This window comes from Cibotium barometz, chromosome 57, assembly GCF_041138505.1.
Source record: "Cibotium barometz isolate CiBa-2024 chromosome 57, ASM4113850v1, whole genome shotgun sequence".
In the NCBI taxonomy this organism is placed as follows: domain Eukaryota; kingdom Viridiplantae; phylum Streptophyta; class Polypodiopsida; order Cyatheales; family Cibotiaceae; genus Cibotium; species Cibotium barometz.
The window spans coordinates 10993406-11007138 of NC_141102.1; the positions used below are offsets into that span (position 1 = coordinate 10993406).

General features: G+C 40.0%; 1 pseudogene; it reads right to left on the reverse strand.

The window, feature by feature from the left end:
• Positions 1 to 2934: 2934 nt before the first annotated feature.
• Positions 2935 to 4054, reverse strand: LOC147606412 (calmodulin-like protein 2 pseudogene; annotated as a pseudogene).
• Positions 4055 to 13733: the final 9679 nt, after the last annotated feature.

Sequence of the window (13733 nt, forward strand, 5' to 3'; positions counted from 1 at the left end):
CCAAGACGAGTCGAGGGAATGACATGGTGTGGGTGGTAGTGGACAGGTTAACTAAAATGGCAAAGTTTATCGCCATGAAGAAAACTGTTAAAACACCAGAGTTGGCAAAACTCTTTATTAAACATCTCTACAAGCTATATGGCCTGCTCGCAGATATAGTGTCGGATAGAGATAGAAAGTTCAACAGTCATTTTTGGAGGGAAGTCTTCAAAAAGTTGGACACTACTCTGAGTATGAGTAGGGCAGATCATCTGGAGTCTGATGGTCAAACTGAAAGAGTTAACCAAATTCTAGAGGATATGTTGCGTTCTTATGTTAGTAAGAAGCAATCTAATTGGGAAGAGTACTTGCCCTTATTGGAGTTTGCCTATAACAGCTCCAAACATTCAGCGACTGGATTTACACCATTCATGTTAATGTATGGATTCCAGCCGAGATCTCCGATAGCTGTAGGCCTAGAAAAGGAGAAAATTCAATCTGTCAAGGATTTCCTTGAAGATATGAATGATATGCTCAGAGCCGCACTTGAGAGCATTTGCGCTCAGGATCGCGCTAAAACTTATGCGGATAAAGGACATAGAAAGGTGACCTTTGCAGAAGGTGACTTTGTATTCCTCAAGGTTCCTGCGTAGTCAGAAACCATGAAAACGGGAAAGTGTGATAAACTTTCTCCGAGATATTGTGGTCCTTTTAAAATCCTTAAGAAGATTGGGGACGTAGCATATAAACTTGAGTTACCGGAGAGTTCTCAAGTCCATCCTGTCTTCCATGTCAGTAAACTGAAGAAATCAGTTCACGTGTTAGAGAACGCAGTTTCTCGAGAGATTTTGTGGATTTGATAGAGCCACCAAAGATACCACATGAACGTAAAAAGATTCTACAGTATCGTGACAGACAAGCCCGACATAAAGGGTACTAGGAGGTACTTGTTAAATGGATAGATAGAGATGAAGAGGTAGCTACTTGGGAACGCCGTAGTGCAATTTCCAAAAGGTTTCCCCAGTTTGTTTTCGAGGACGAAAACTCTTCTTAAGGGGGGGGTAATATCACGTATGCTGTAACGCCTGTGAGACCGACGGCAGACCGGATGGCCATGTCCAGGGTTCAGTGGGAGAGGATGCCCATGCAGAGTCATGGGCGGCCAGGCTAGTGTGGACGGCAGGCCACACACTATATAGCTTGGGGGATGAGGGGCAATCCTCATTCTTCCTCTATGACTGCGTGGTGAGCCAGAGGCCGTCCTCTCCTGTGGTAGCGCCCGTAGCGGCGTTATGAGTATCTAACAGCTGTGGAGTGACATGGGCACTCGGGAGCGGGGTGACTATACCAAGGAATCTAGGAGGAGGATGGGCATACATATACTCTGTAAGCTCAACTGGCCAGGGTGGCGCCCAAAATGATTTAGCATCTCCATCATCCAAGTGCCGCACGCAAATGGATCGAATGAAGAACCTAGATCCATGAAGAATCTGCAAAAAGAATCCATTTGTATGCATCATGTATCATGAAGTGTATCATGCATCATCATGAAGTCGCGTGTAAATGAGCGTGTAAAATCCCGTCGAGGATCGCGTGTATCTTAGGGGGGTAGCTTAGGAATAAGATCTCGAGTCATTCCGAATAAACATGTCAAATAGAGTTGACTCTTTGTTTTTGGGTTTTGTAATGATATATGTATTGTGTGCAAAGGCTTATGAGAGTACTTATTTGAATGCTAAGTTACAATTATGGCCAATATTTAATTCTTTGATTCATTGTACAATTGTGTTTTGCAATGAGTACTCTACTCATCATCTTGAATATCTAGATGATTGTTAATTATATCACTACAAGAAAGAGGAAGGTGACATCATGAAAAATGTGATATAAGTTTGTCTTCACTAAAGGTTTTGAAGAAGAAAATAATTTGTTTTCTAGTTTGATGTGGCACCCTACTCGATGCCTAATTAACAATATGTAAACCTTCTACACAAAACACCAGACACTTATTTTCCCTAGTCAACAATGAGTTAAAACTATGTAAAATTAGGTGCATCCTCGTGCATATAGCCTTATGTGGTTTGTATAGGAAGGAGCAATGCTAACAAGTGGTCATTTGCAATAGGTCTTACTATTGTATACAATTAGCATATCATCATTATAAGACTTCCAAAATGTTATAAACTCTAGGACAATAGCTATTTAGTATAATTATTTCATAATTGTCATATGATACACAATACAATCACTTTCAAATACACCGCTCTCACGTGCCTCAAAATGAGAGACAATAGAATTGGCTTCAGTAACTACTTTTTTCTACTCGACACCTAATTAGCAATATGTAAACCTTGCACACACAACCTAAAACACTAATTTTCCCTAATTAATGCCTAATTTTTGGCACACATTTCGAAGTCCCAGTTCCAACTCACATGTACAACACAAACCACTCCTTTTTCCTATTGGATGCCTAATTAACAATGTGTAAACCTTACATGCACAACACAAAATACTCCTTTTCCCTAGTCAACACCGAGTTAAAGCTATGTAAAATTAGGTGCATCTAGCCTTACCCCTTGTAAAGGATGAGTGGTCATTAAAAATAGGTGTTGCTATTCTCTTTTTTTGAAGATAAAATAGTTATATTAGAAACTTATCATTAGTTATACACAAGGTCCAAATATATCACTTTCTAAACTCCCACCATTTCAGTGTTTAACACTACATATCATAATTTTTATAAGACTTCGAAAATGTTATAAACTCTAGAACTATGGCTATTAAATAGGACAAGCCACATGACTTCACATTTGGAAACTCATCTTATTTCAAATATGTAAGACGATACACACTTTTTATACAATTAATATATCCTCATTTTTATAAGACTTCAAAAATGTTATAAACTCTCGGACTAAAGCTATTAAATAGGACAAGCTACATCACTTCACATTTGGCAACTCATTTTATTTCAAATATGCAAGATGATACACACTTTCACATACATCACCCAGTGATGATTGTCATAAGATACAATATACAAACCAATGAAGACACAGCCTAACGGTAAGGTGTTGAAGTCCCATGCATGAGGTGCTGGGTTCAAAACCTACTAGCTGTTGACTGCTACATGAAAAAGTACACACGCACACCAGCACAAAGATTTTTTAAAAAAACAGTATACAATCACTCTACATGAGAGACGATAGAAATTGGCTTCTATAAGTGGCAATAGTCATTGGATATAAATTGGCTTCAATAAGTGGCAATAGTAGTCATTGGGTCTTCCTCCACGCCCAGCAATTTCTTGAACTCGAAGAAGTCGATTTGACCGTCGCCGTTCTCGTCCACCCGCGCGATCATCTTCACGCAAGCCTGCAGCTCGCGCGCCTGCGGGAAGCCCAGGCAGCACAGCACGGACTGGAGCTCTGCAGGCGAGATGAAGCCGTTTCGATCCTTGTCGAACACGTGGAAGGCGGCCCGGAGATCCCGGTCCATGTCCCCATGCAGACCAGACGTGCTGCCTTCTCCGTCGAATTGCTCCACGCAGCCGCAAGCAGACTCGTACAGCAGTACGAACTCCTCCTCGTCCACGTGGCCCTGGGACTTGATGGTAGAATCGGCCAGCAGGGACTCGATGGATTCCTGGGTCTTGGAGATTCCCAGCTGCTCGAAGATTCTCCCCAGCTCTTGGATGCTCACTCTCCCGTCGCCGTTCTCATCGAACGTATTGAAAACTCTCTGCAGGGCTTGCCTCTCAGCTACCTCGACTCTATAGGAAGCTTCTTGGATGCTGCCCTTCAGGGCACCCTCGCTATGCACAGAGCCAGGGCCTGTGCTAGAGCTGGGTGAATCCTCGCTGTTTGCATCAGAGCGAGGAGAGATCGCCGCCTTACCAGCACGTGACCGGGGGCTTACCACACAGTCATAGTGCCACAGCACATCGAGATGTGGCAAGGCGGCCTCCTCCTGCTCCACCATTGGCAATGGCGCAAGGCTACCAACCAGCGCATTGACACAGGCTGCACTCATGGCGAGATCTACCTAGAGTAATGTCGAATACATAGGAAATGCGAAATCTTTGCAAATCCTTTGGCTCATGCATACCCTTTTTAAAGAAGCCATGGCCAAGCGAAGGAAATTTCCTCGAAGTTTCTCACAAGGGAGCCCCTGTTCTCTTGAGAGTTAGAACCGTGCGTGTCTCTCTGTACTGTGAGGTACATGCAGTTCTAAGGGAATCCTTGCTGTTGTGGTGTTATTAATACATACCAAGCATTCAGGCCTACAGAAAAGTGGCCTCAATTATTGTAGTGTTGTAGCCGCAGAAGACAAAATGGCACCACATCACACGTTAAATGTCTTTCATGGTGTAACTTCCATGCAGCTTCCCTTCATGGATTGTTGCCGAGATGACGGAAAGCATGTACGCTACGTATGTGCAGGTAGTCACGGAATAGCGTTCGCCTTTAATCTCCAAGTAGTTGTCCGGATAGCAGACGCCAATTTTACTATCATATCTAGACCATGTTACTACTGGCCTCTTTTTTTCCTACATATTTTCATCATTTGTAGGACGAAAATTATTTGCATTACTTGAGCTTGTCCTCCACCTTATTTGGCATCTTGATCTGCATGAGAGGAAATCGTAGCATGACAAGATGTCAGCATGTGATCAGTCGCTACAAAAGCCTTTCAAATCAACATGCTTGCTTGATTGCTTTCTCCTACACAAGCACACAAGCTTTCTCTTGTGCTTTTCCTTTTTTTGAGAATTTATTTATTTCATAGTGCTTTGTTTGAACCCTTAGACCTCCACATGGGCAACAAGTGGGCAGTACCACTCGAGCTAGAGTATGTAGTACCACTCGGGCTAGAGTATGTTAGCTTCAATTAACCACCATGGCCATCAAAAGTAAAGAGAGTATATCACATTGCTTCTAAAATAATTCTTAATTCTCAATTTCGGGAGTATGCACCAAGATGACATTATTTTCATGCCTAATGCGCATTCTCCACCCTTACACACTAGTCAACCAAGAATTAGACATCACTTGTTGGGACAAGAGTGTTATAAGGTATAATCTAGCTAGAGGGTCTCACTCTTAAAAAACCCCCCTTATCACCTGTGTGAATGGTATTATAAATTGAAGAATAGGTTTGTACTACGTGATTTAGGGCTTGAAAAGTGTGGATGAACGAGTGTTATGTTTATTGCTTCGTACTATGTGATTTAGGTAGTGAAGGAGAGGAGACACGAGGGGAAAGAGTTTCTAAAAGCCTCTTCTGATTCTTAAGCTAGGGAGGGGGAGTCTAGTACCTAAAGGAATAATTACTAAGAAGGGGATAGGTTAAATATGGTGAAAGAAGTGAAGCCTATTAGAGAGGTCATATTATTGTATAGAATATTGGCTAAGTGGTGGCCATCAGAATTACTTCTACTCTTTAAAGAATCACTACAAGAGAATGAAGTCATAGTTTTTAAATTGGCAAAGGAAGTGAAACCCTTATTAAATAGAACATAGTATTGTACAAAACCTTGGCTATGGTGGTGGCCATAAGAACTACTCGTAATCTTTAGAGAATCACTACAAGAGAGAATAAAGGTGGTGGCCATCAGAATCACCCATAATCTTTAAATAATCACTACAAGACATAATAAAAGCGTAGGCACGATGTAGTGACCATATTGTGGCTATTTTGGCATCTATACATGCAGTTGTGCCAGGTGTACATCCGTGTAAATAGTCATGCAAACACTCATGTTGACCAAGGAAAATTTAGATTATCCTATCTAGGTCATGATGCATTGCAGTACCTCTTGTTGCATGACCTACCTACCTTTCTCTTCCTTTATCTCATTCATATTATTCCTTCCTTTCTCTTGTAGAAGCATAGTGCTCTTAATCACAAGCATAGTATGGAAGTTGATGGAAAATGGATAGACGCTTTATTCCTAGACGTGTACAGGTTGGATCCAGCTCCCATAAGGTCCTCCAATCACTGATCCTCCCTAGAAATCCCTTACGTAAAGAATGATCCACTGGGAGATACTTTTTGTAGCCCTTGTATACTATCTTCTTCATAGACTTTGAGTATCGAGCCTCAAGTTGCAGCCCACATAATGGACATCCATTATACCCTGACACTGAAAGCCTTGTAGAACATCAAAAAAGATTGTGGCAGGTAAGTTTGGATGACAATCATGACTTAACATAATATGTTAACAAGCTACAGTATTACCTGAGCACTCTCCATAGCCAAGCCAATCATGCATAGTCCACATAAGTATTCCTCTCAATGTTAGCGCACGTTGGCCAAACCTCTTGGAAATATCATGAACTTCAATGCCCTCCCATAGAACACGAAGCTCCTCAACTAAAGGGGCTAAATACACATCCATGTTCTTCACCTTGTACTTTCCAGGAACTATCAAAGACAATAAAAGATGTCCTTTTTTTATTTCTAGCCATGGTGGAAGATTATAGTTAACTAGACAAACAGGCCATATACTCCATGATGAACTTCGTAGACCAAATGGATTCACTCCATCCATCGCTTGTCCGAGTCGAATATGGCGAGCCTCCTCCTGAAAGGCTACCCACTTCTCTTCAATGTGCTTCCATGTAGGGGAATCTGTGGGCACACGGATAACACCATCCATGGACCTAGTGTTACGTTGCCAAGTCATCAATCTTGCAATGGATTTGCACTTAAACATTGTTTTAATCTGAGGGATGATGGGAAAGTGTCGTAAACCTTTTACTGGTACACTTTCTACTTGCACATCTTGTCTATATCTCGATGTACCACAATGCGGACATTGTACTGCGATGTTATATTCTTGTAGATAAAGAATACAATCATTTGGATAAGCATGGTGTGTGTTGTAGTCCATGCCAATCGAGTGCAACATTGCTTTTGCTTTTGCTTGACTACGGTCCACTAGCATCTCATTATCTTCTAGCAATATTTGATGTTTCAATAAGTTGTTACACAAAATACTCAGGCTAAGAAAATGCATATAAAGGTACATAACTCACTAATTGCATATGATATCATCACTTACGCAAAAAGTTTTGATACGCTCGTATCAAACCATCCAAAAATCAATTGCAAGTTCAATATGGATAGGCAAACGCGTAAAACAGACACATGTGCTCCACGATATAGTGGAAGACAAGTGCGCTTGTGTAGCTGTTTCTCTTCTTAGGAAGCGTATTCCACACGTCGTGTGTTTTCTTGTATCCCTTCGTGTTCCAAACCTCGATCTTTTGTTCCATTGTGTAAGGCATTTATCATATCATCCATGTCATGTTCTAGTATTTGCTCCGAATCTGCCTCAAGTTCCTCCGGTTGTTGGATCACGTCGTTTGTGGCTACTCTTGTTGGTCTCCATCATTCAGGCCGGATATCCACTGGTTTGTCATTGTTGAAGCATGCATTGCCACTAATTAGATGTTCCAATCGCTCCATCGAAAATATTCTCTATTTTTGTATGATCATTGCAAATTCGTCAACGTCGAGCCACTTGGTATTTGCAACAACGAGTCATGGGCAAAGTGTCTTCTCCTCTAAATCAACAAAATTTGAGGATGTGGCATCGTTCATGGTTTCCATATTGATTTGCAAAATGGGAACGAATGCTTATTTTTGGAGGGGAATCCTGCCTTAAGTATTTGTGGAGGGTGGTAGTCGGCGGTGATAGGTAATTTGAAATGTTAGGGGCGCGCAAGATCTGGAAAGATTTTGAATTTGAATGAAAAGTAGCGATCATCGAAATAAGCATCGAAATAACCATCAAAAAGAGTGTGGAAATTTTATTTTTTTGACTCTTACTTCCACGCTATTTCCCATGTACGACGCTTTTTTCCATGCTTATTTTGACGCATATATCAACGGTGCAGGTTTTTACAGTAAAACAAAACCTCTCTTTTTTGCATTTTTTTTCGTGCGCATGTGTTTTGCTTCCTCACCAGGTATGCCTCCCTTTCCCTCACTCTCATCTTCTCTTGGTTACATGTACATGTGATGTAAAATGTCTGTGTGTGTAATTATGAATATTTTTCTTGTTTTGCAGGTTCTTTCTCTCTCCCAAGCTCTTCTCCACCTCCTTCTTTGCCCTCCCTCCCCTCCCCTCCCCTCCCCTCCCCTCTCCTCTCCTCTCCTCTCCTCTTGGTTGTTAAATTGGTGTGTGTGTGTTGAAGGATAAACCTCCTTGTGTATCCATGCTATTCACACTTTTAAGGTTTTGTATTACTAATTCTTTTCTCAACTTTTTGTTTTGTTTTGTAGGTCTTCTAATCCACCAAAAAGAGGTAAATTCCTTTCTCTCTTTCCTCTATTTTTATCTACCAAAAAAAGGGGTTTTGTTTTGTAGGTCCTCTATGCATAGAGCTTAATGCACATGCATAGAGCTCTAATCATAGAGCTTAATCTATGCATTAAGTTCTATTCGTATAGCTTAATGCATAGATTAAACTCTATGCATGCATTCATAATGCATAGAGATATATGCATAGATTAAGCTCTATGCATAGAGCTTAATGCATGCATAGAGCTTAATCTATGCATGCATTAAGCTCTATGCATGCATGCTTAATGCATAGTGCTGGGGTACAGTTTAGTTTAGGATAGCGTGGCTTGCATAGTGCTTTATGCCAAAGCCTCATGCATAATGCTTTATGCATAAGCTTTATGTATAAGGCCTCATGCATAAGCTTTTGTATGTATGTGTTTAAGTGCCTTTCAGATAATGAAAGATATGTTTCATTACTCACCAATGCTTTGTTTCGGGGCTATACATAGATCGCTCAACTTTAAAACCTCAAACTAAATATCCGATCAATTATTGCACAAGTATATTAAGCATCCCAGAGCATGTTGATAAAGAGAGGCATTAAATGTTTCTTCAACATTCTCCATGTAAAACCTTAATCCAGTTTCTATAGGTGTAGAAATAGGCTTGGAATCTTCAAACTAAAACCTTTGAAGAAGTTATCCAATGTCCTTGAACTGATGCATGATAAGCCCCCCTCTCCTGATACAAACTATATGCTGACATAATAGTGCAAAAGACCTAGATTAGTCACGTCAAATGAGTGTTGCAAGTCAACCTTGAGGGTTGCAATTTTCTCCTCTCTATCGGACTATTGATATGAAACCAAGAGCAATCACGTGAGCATGAAATTTTGGTTACATATCAATAGTGTTTGTTTTAGACCACACCAGGCTTTATTCAAATGGCATACCTCGACCTCTAAACCCTTCTAAACAAAACCTAAAGGTTGGGTGACATAGCCTTCTTCCTATAAATCCCCATTCAAAAAGCTATTTTGACATCTAACTAATACACTTGCCAATCAAAGTGTGTTGCCAATACAATGAGAGAACATATAGTAGTCATATGTGAAGTGGGTGCAAAGGATTCTTCATAGTCAATCCTTTGCTTTTGGGAATACCCCTTTACAACTAGCCTATCCTTGTAGTGATCAATGAATGCTACCATGTGATTTTCATTTAAGCTTGTAAACCCAGTTAGTGCCTTTTGCACACTTTCTTGTGGGCAAGTCACATAACTCTCAAGTGTCATTTTTATGAATGGAAATGATTTTCGATTGCATATGGCATCCATCCAATGCTCACTTTTTGAAGCATCATATGATCGCATGTTATAGCTATGAGTGCTTGACAAACAAAATAACCATGTGCATGTGGTGAGAAGATGATCTTGTTCTACCAGATAGAGGAGAGAAAATTTTTTTATTATCTTACACAATGTCTAACAGCCATTTTGGGTCTGCTTTGGCCTCCTTGATAGAATCTTATGCGTCAGCCACCACTGCATTATCAACATCTTCTTGATCAATGGGCTGAAACTCACGCTGATAATTTTGGGGCAATTGAGTCTCAATAGGTTGATTCACATGGTGAAATCCAGTGCACCATTCACAATAGGTTGAGTCTCAATAGGTTGATTCACATGGTGAAATCCAGTGCACCATTTTGGAACAAAGAAAACAAAGAATCAAACACATTATGAGGACCCACAATGGTTGTTATTTTCATTCTAACAAGAGTTTCAACTTGCACTGAGAATTCAATGAATACGGCATCCCGATTGGACTATTATATTGCTCGTCATAAGCTAATACAAATTGTACCCTTTACTTTTGGAAAGATATCCCATGAATATGCATTTCATGGCCTTGGTGTTGCAATGGCACAAGAGCATACACCAAACAACCAAACATATGCATATGATTCATCACTGGCTTCTTTCTCCCATTTCAAAGCTTTGGAGTGGCATCTATTCAAAACATAAGTTGCACACATGATTGCCTCCACCCAAAATTTATGAGCGTTTTACCATATAATATGCCATCTCCACCATGAGTGACCCGTTCTTACTTTGGCCACATAGTTTTGTTGAGGTGTGTATGAAACAATACATATTGGTGTATCAATACCCCTCTCTTTCAAGAATGCATTGAACTCATGTGACATGTCGATCTGTATGATGCATTAGAAGCTCGGGGGGGTCACTCGTATAAATATGTAAGTATCACGTGGGTTCAACAGAAGGACATTTTAAATATTTAAAACTTACAGAAATATATTTACAGAGGGGATTTATTTATTGTATTTTAAAAAAAATTTACAGATTTGAATAGGAAAGGATACATTATATTCACTAAAAAATTCACAGATAATGGACTTTTTAAATAGGCCTTGAACGCACGTGATATAGAGGATTTACATATAGTGACCCCCCCGAGATTAGAAGCTTATGACCACTGAAATTTTCAACCATAGCCAAGAAAACTTTAAAGCATGCAAAAACCTTTGATTTGTTCTTCAATGGATACGCCCAAGTATGGTGTGTAACATCATCAATGAAGGTAATAAAATAAAGGTAGCTCCTAATGGATGGAATCTATATATAATCACTATTAATAAGCAGTAATTTATGGGTACCTCCCACGTATCCATCCTTGGAAAATAAGGCGTGTTGCATTTTTTCAAGTATGCAAGAACTTTAAGTAATGACAAGCTACACACCATGTCATGCCTTTTAAGGTGAAGTAAATTGTTGAAGTTAAAATGACCAAACCAAGCATGCCACTACTCTATATTGGTCAAAACTTCAGTGTCAATTGTCAAAGAATCTTTTGATGTGCACTCCTCTCATCATAGGCATTCCTTTAAATAATCCATGGCATAATATATCAATAATGACCAATGATATACCCTTTGTGAACGATCATACATTATGCATATGTCATCCACAAACTAAACAACAAAGATTGCATATGCAATTGTCGAAACCAAAATGAGGTTTTTTGTAATGCCAGGCACATACAAAACATCCTTGAGAGTAATGGCATCTCCATTCACTAGAATAACAAGTAAAATTTAACCAATACCTTTGATGGCATATGAATCATTGGCATACACAATAGTGCTCCCCTTAGGTGCATCCCATGAAGAGGAAAATAACTCTTTGCACATGAGGTAATGTGCTTGGAAGCACCACAATCAAAGTACCAAGCATGTTTGAATTATGCCCCTAACATGCATTCCGTGTGCTTTGAAGAAGCATAAGCACATGTGACCACAAATTCCCAATCAAATTGAGCTATGTTCGCTAACTCATCCTTAGATGAGTGTGGCTTGTCATACCACCCATCCATATTTAAATATATTAAAGCTTGCTTTTCAAAAAAATAAGTCCAAAAATAATGCTTAAGAGATTTTTGAATTCTTGAGCATACATGCTCTTCCAAAAATATAGCAAGCTAAAAATATCAAGTCTTGGTCCTTACCAAGAGTATAAATACTAATTGGTCTTTTATACTAATTGGTCTGTATAAAGGTTGGAGGCATTAGCTTTCAAAAATATAAATACTAATTGGTCTGTATAAAGGTATAAAGGTTGGAGGCATTAGCTTTCAAAAATATATGTGCTAAAAATATGTATTATTTGTTTTGCTCCTGTAGGCTGTTATCATCGACCTTCGCATCGGCTACCTTAGAAGCTTTGAGAGCTAGCCCGTCTGGGTTCAAAGCCACACGAGGCCTTCAGCCTTCAGATCACTACTGACATCTCGGTACCGATTATGGTCGTTGGCGTGTGCTCTTGCAGTATGTCTCAGAGAGAGAACGGAAGACAACACGTGAAATGGCGCCGTGTGCGAGGCTTCCCAGCAGCTTCGCCCCTAAGCTCTATCAGGGTTCATTGACGGACAGTGCAGATGAACCACACGTCTCTTCTGCTCGTGCATACTACGGTCCGAGCACAGGGTGACTACTGAAAAGAAGCGCTCAGTATCCTATCGGGAAGACGATTACGCTGAGGGTAATTGGACCAATTATTATTGGACACACTCCCACTTAAACACTGCTCGTCATACCTTAAATTTGAAGTCGGTACACTCGACACAAGTTTTTTTACTAGCCTTACATAAAGGTAAGATTTTACACCTTGGTTTTTCCCTAGGGACTCTTGCATGCCAGGTGTTGGTACCCTCGTTGCCATTATCTAGCAAAGCAACGTTTGTGGGTTCTGTAAGTTTGGGCATAACGTCAATGATGAGGCTCTGGTCTTCAACTGAAGGCTATGGACATCGGGGCCACGTCAATGGATTCACCTTTATTAGAGATGACCTTGATTTTTGTCGTCAAATGAGTTAGGATGGTTTTCAAGAGGGCTAATGAAATCTTGATGATGAAAGCACTTTTCTCCTTAGGTGAGGTGTTTGTCGAACAGGTGTTGTTAGAGTAGAGGATTCATCATGGAAAATTGCTAACATAGGGGGATGGGCCTTGATGATGAAAACATTCTTCTCGTTAGGTGAGGTGTTTGTCGAAGAGGGGCTGTTAGAGTAGAGGATTCGTCATGGAAAATTGCCAATATAGGGGAATCGGCCATGATTATTAGCTTCGCAGTGAGGCTATATTCTTGGGGGAAAGCGGTTAATTAAGGTTGAGGTTGGGGGTTCTATGGAATTACGTTTGTCAGAGTATGAGGACCCTTATTGTTTGTGTCAACAAGGTTGAAGAAACATCTTCAGGAATGGCTTTCAATGATGAGGCTTTGAAATTTGAGATTAATGCATGTTCCTTTGATGCAGAGGATGATGTTGAAGGAATGAAGGCTTTTAAAGATGAAGAACTTGGTCTTTGGTAAGAGGGACTTTTGTCATGGAAGCTAGTGGTGTTTTACAGTGAGCATCATAAAGCTCGTTGAGAGTTGAATCCTTTTTGTCACAAAATGGTATCACCAACTTTTTGTTGTGAACTTCACAAGCAATTATATTGCTAGTGAAGCATGGTTTAGCCTTGGCAGCAATAACAATCCATTCACACCCCAAAACACATACTCAAGTTAAAAAAATTTATAGTTTAGGGGAGCTATAAGATCACCAATCAATGAGTCTAAACATATGCCTAGATATGTTAGAAGCACCTTGTAGGATAGCAAATTTCCTAGATGGGTTAGAAGTACCTTGCAGGATAGAAAAATTAGCAAATTCTCTACTCCTTTACAAAGTACAACTAGATCGAGTGCTAACACCATTTTGTCAGCAGATCTATATTGCTGAGTTTTTATTTCTTAGTTCTCTACATGATGTAGGTGAACCTGAGTCTTTTGAAGAGACTCAAGAAGATCCAAATTCAGTTAAAGTCATACAAGATTCAAGCCATTTAGAAAGATGATACTTGGGATTTAATGGATCTGCCTCTTGCAATTA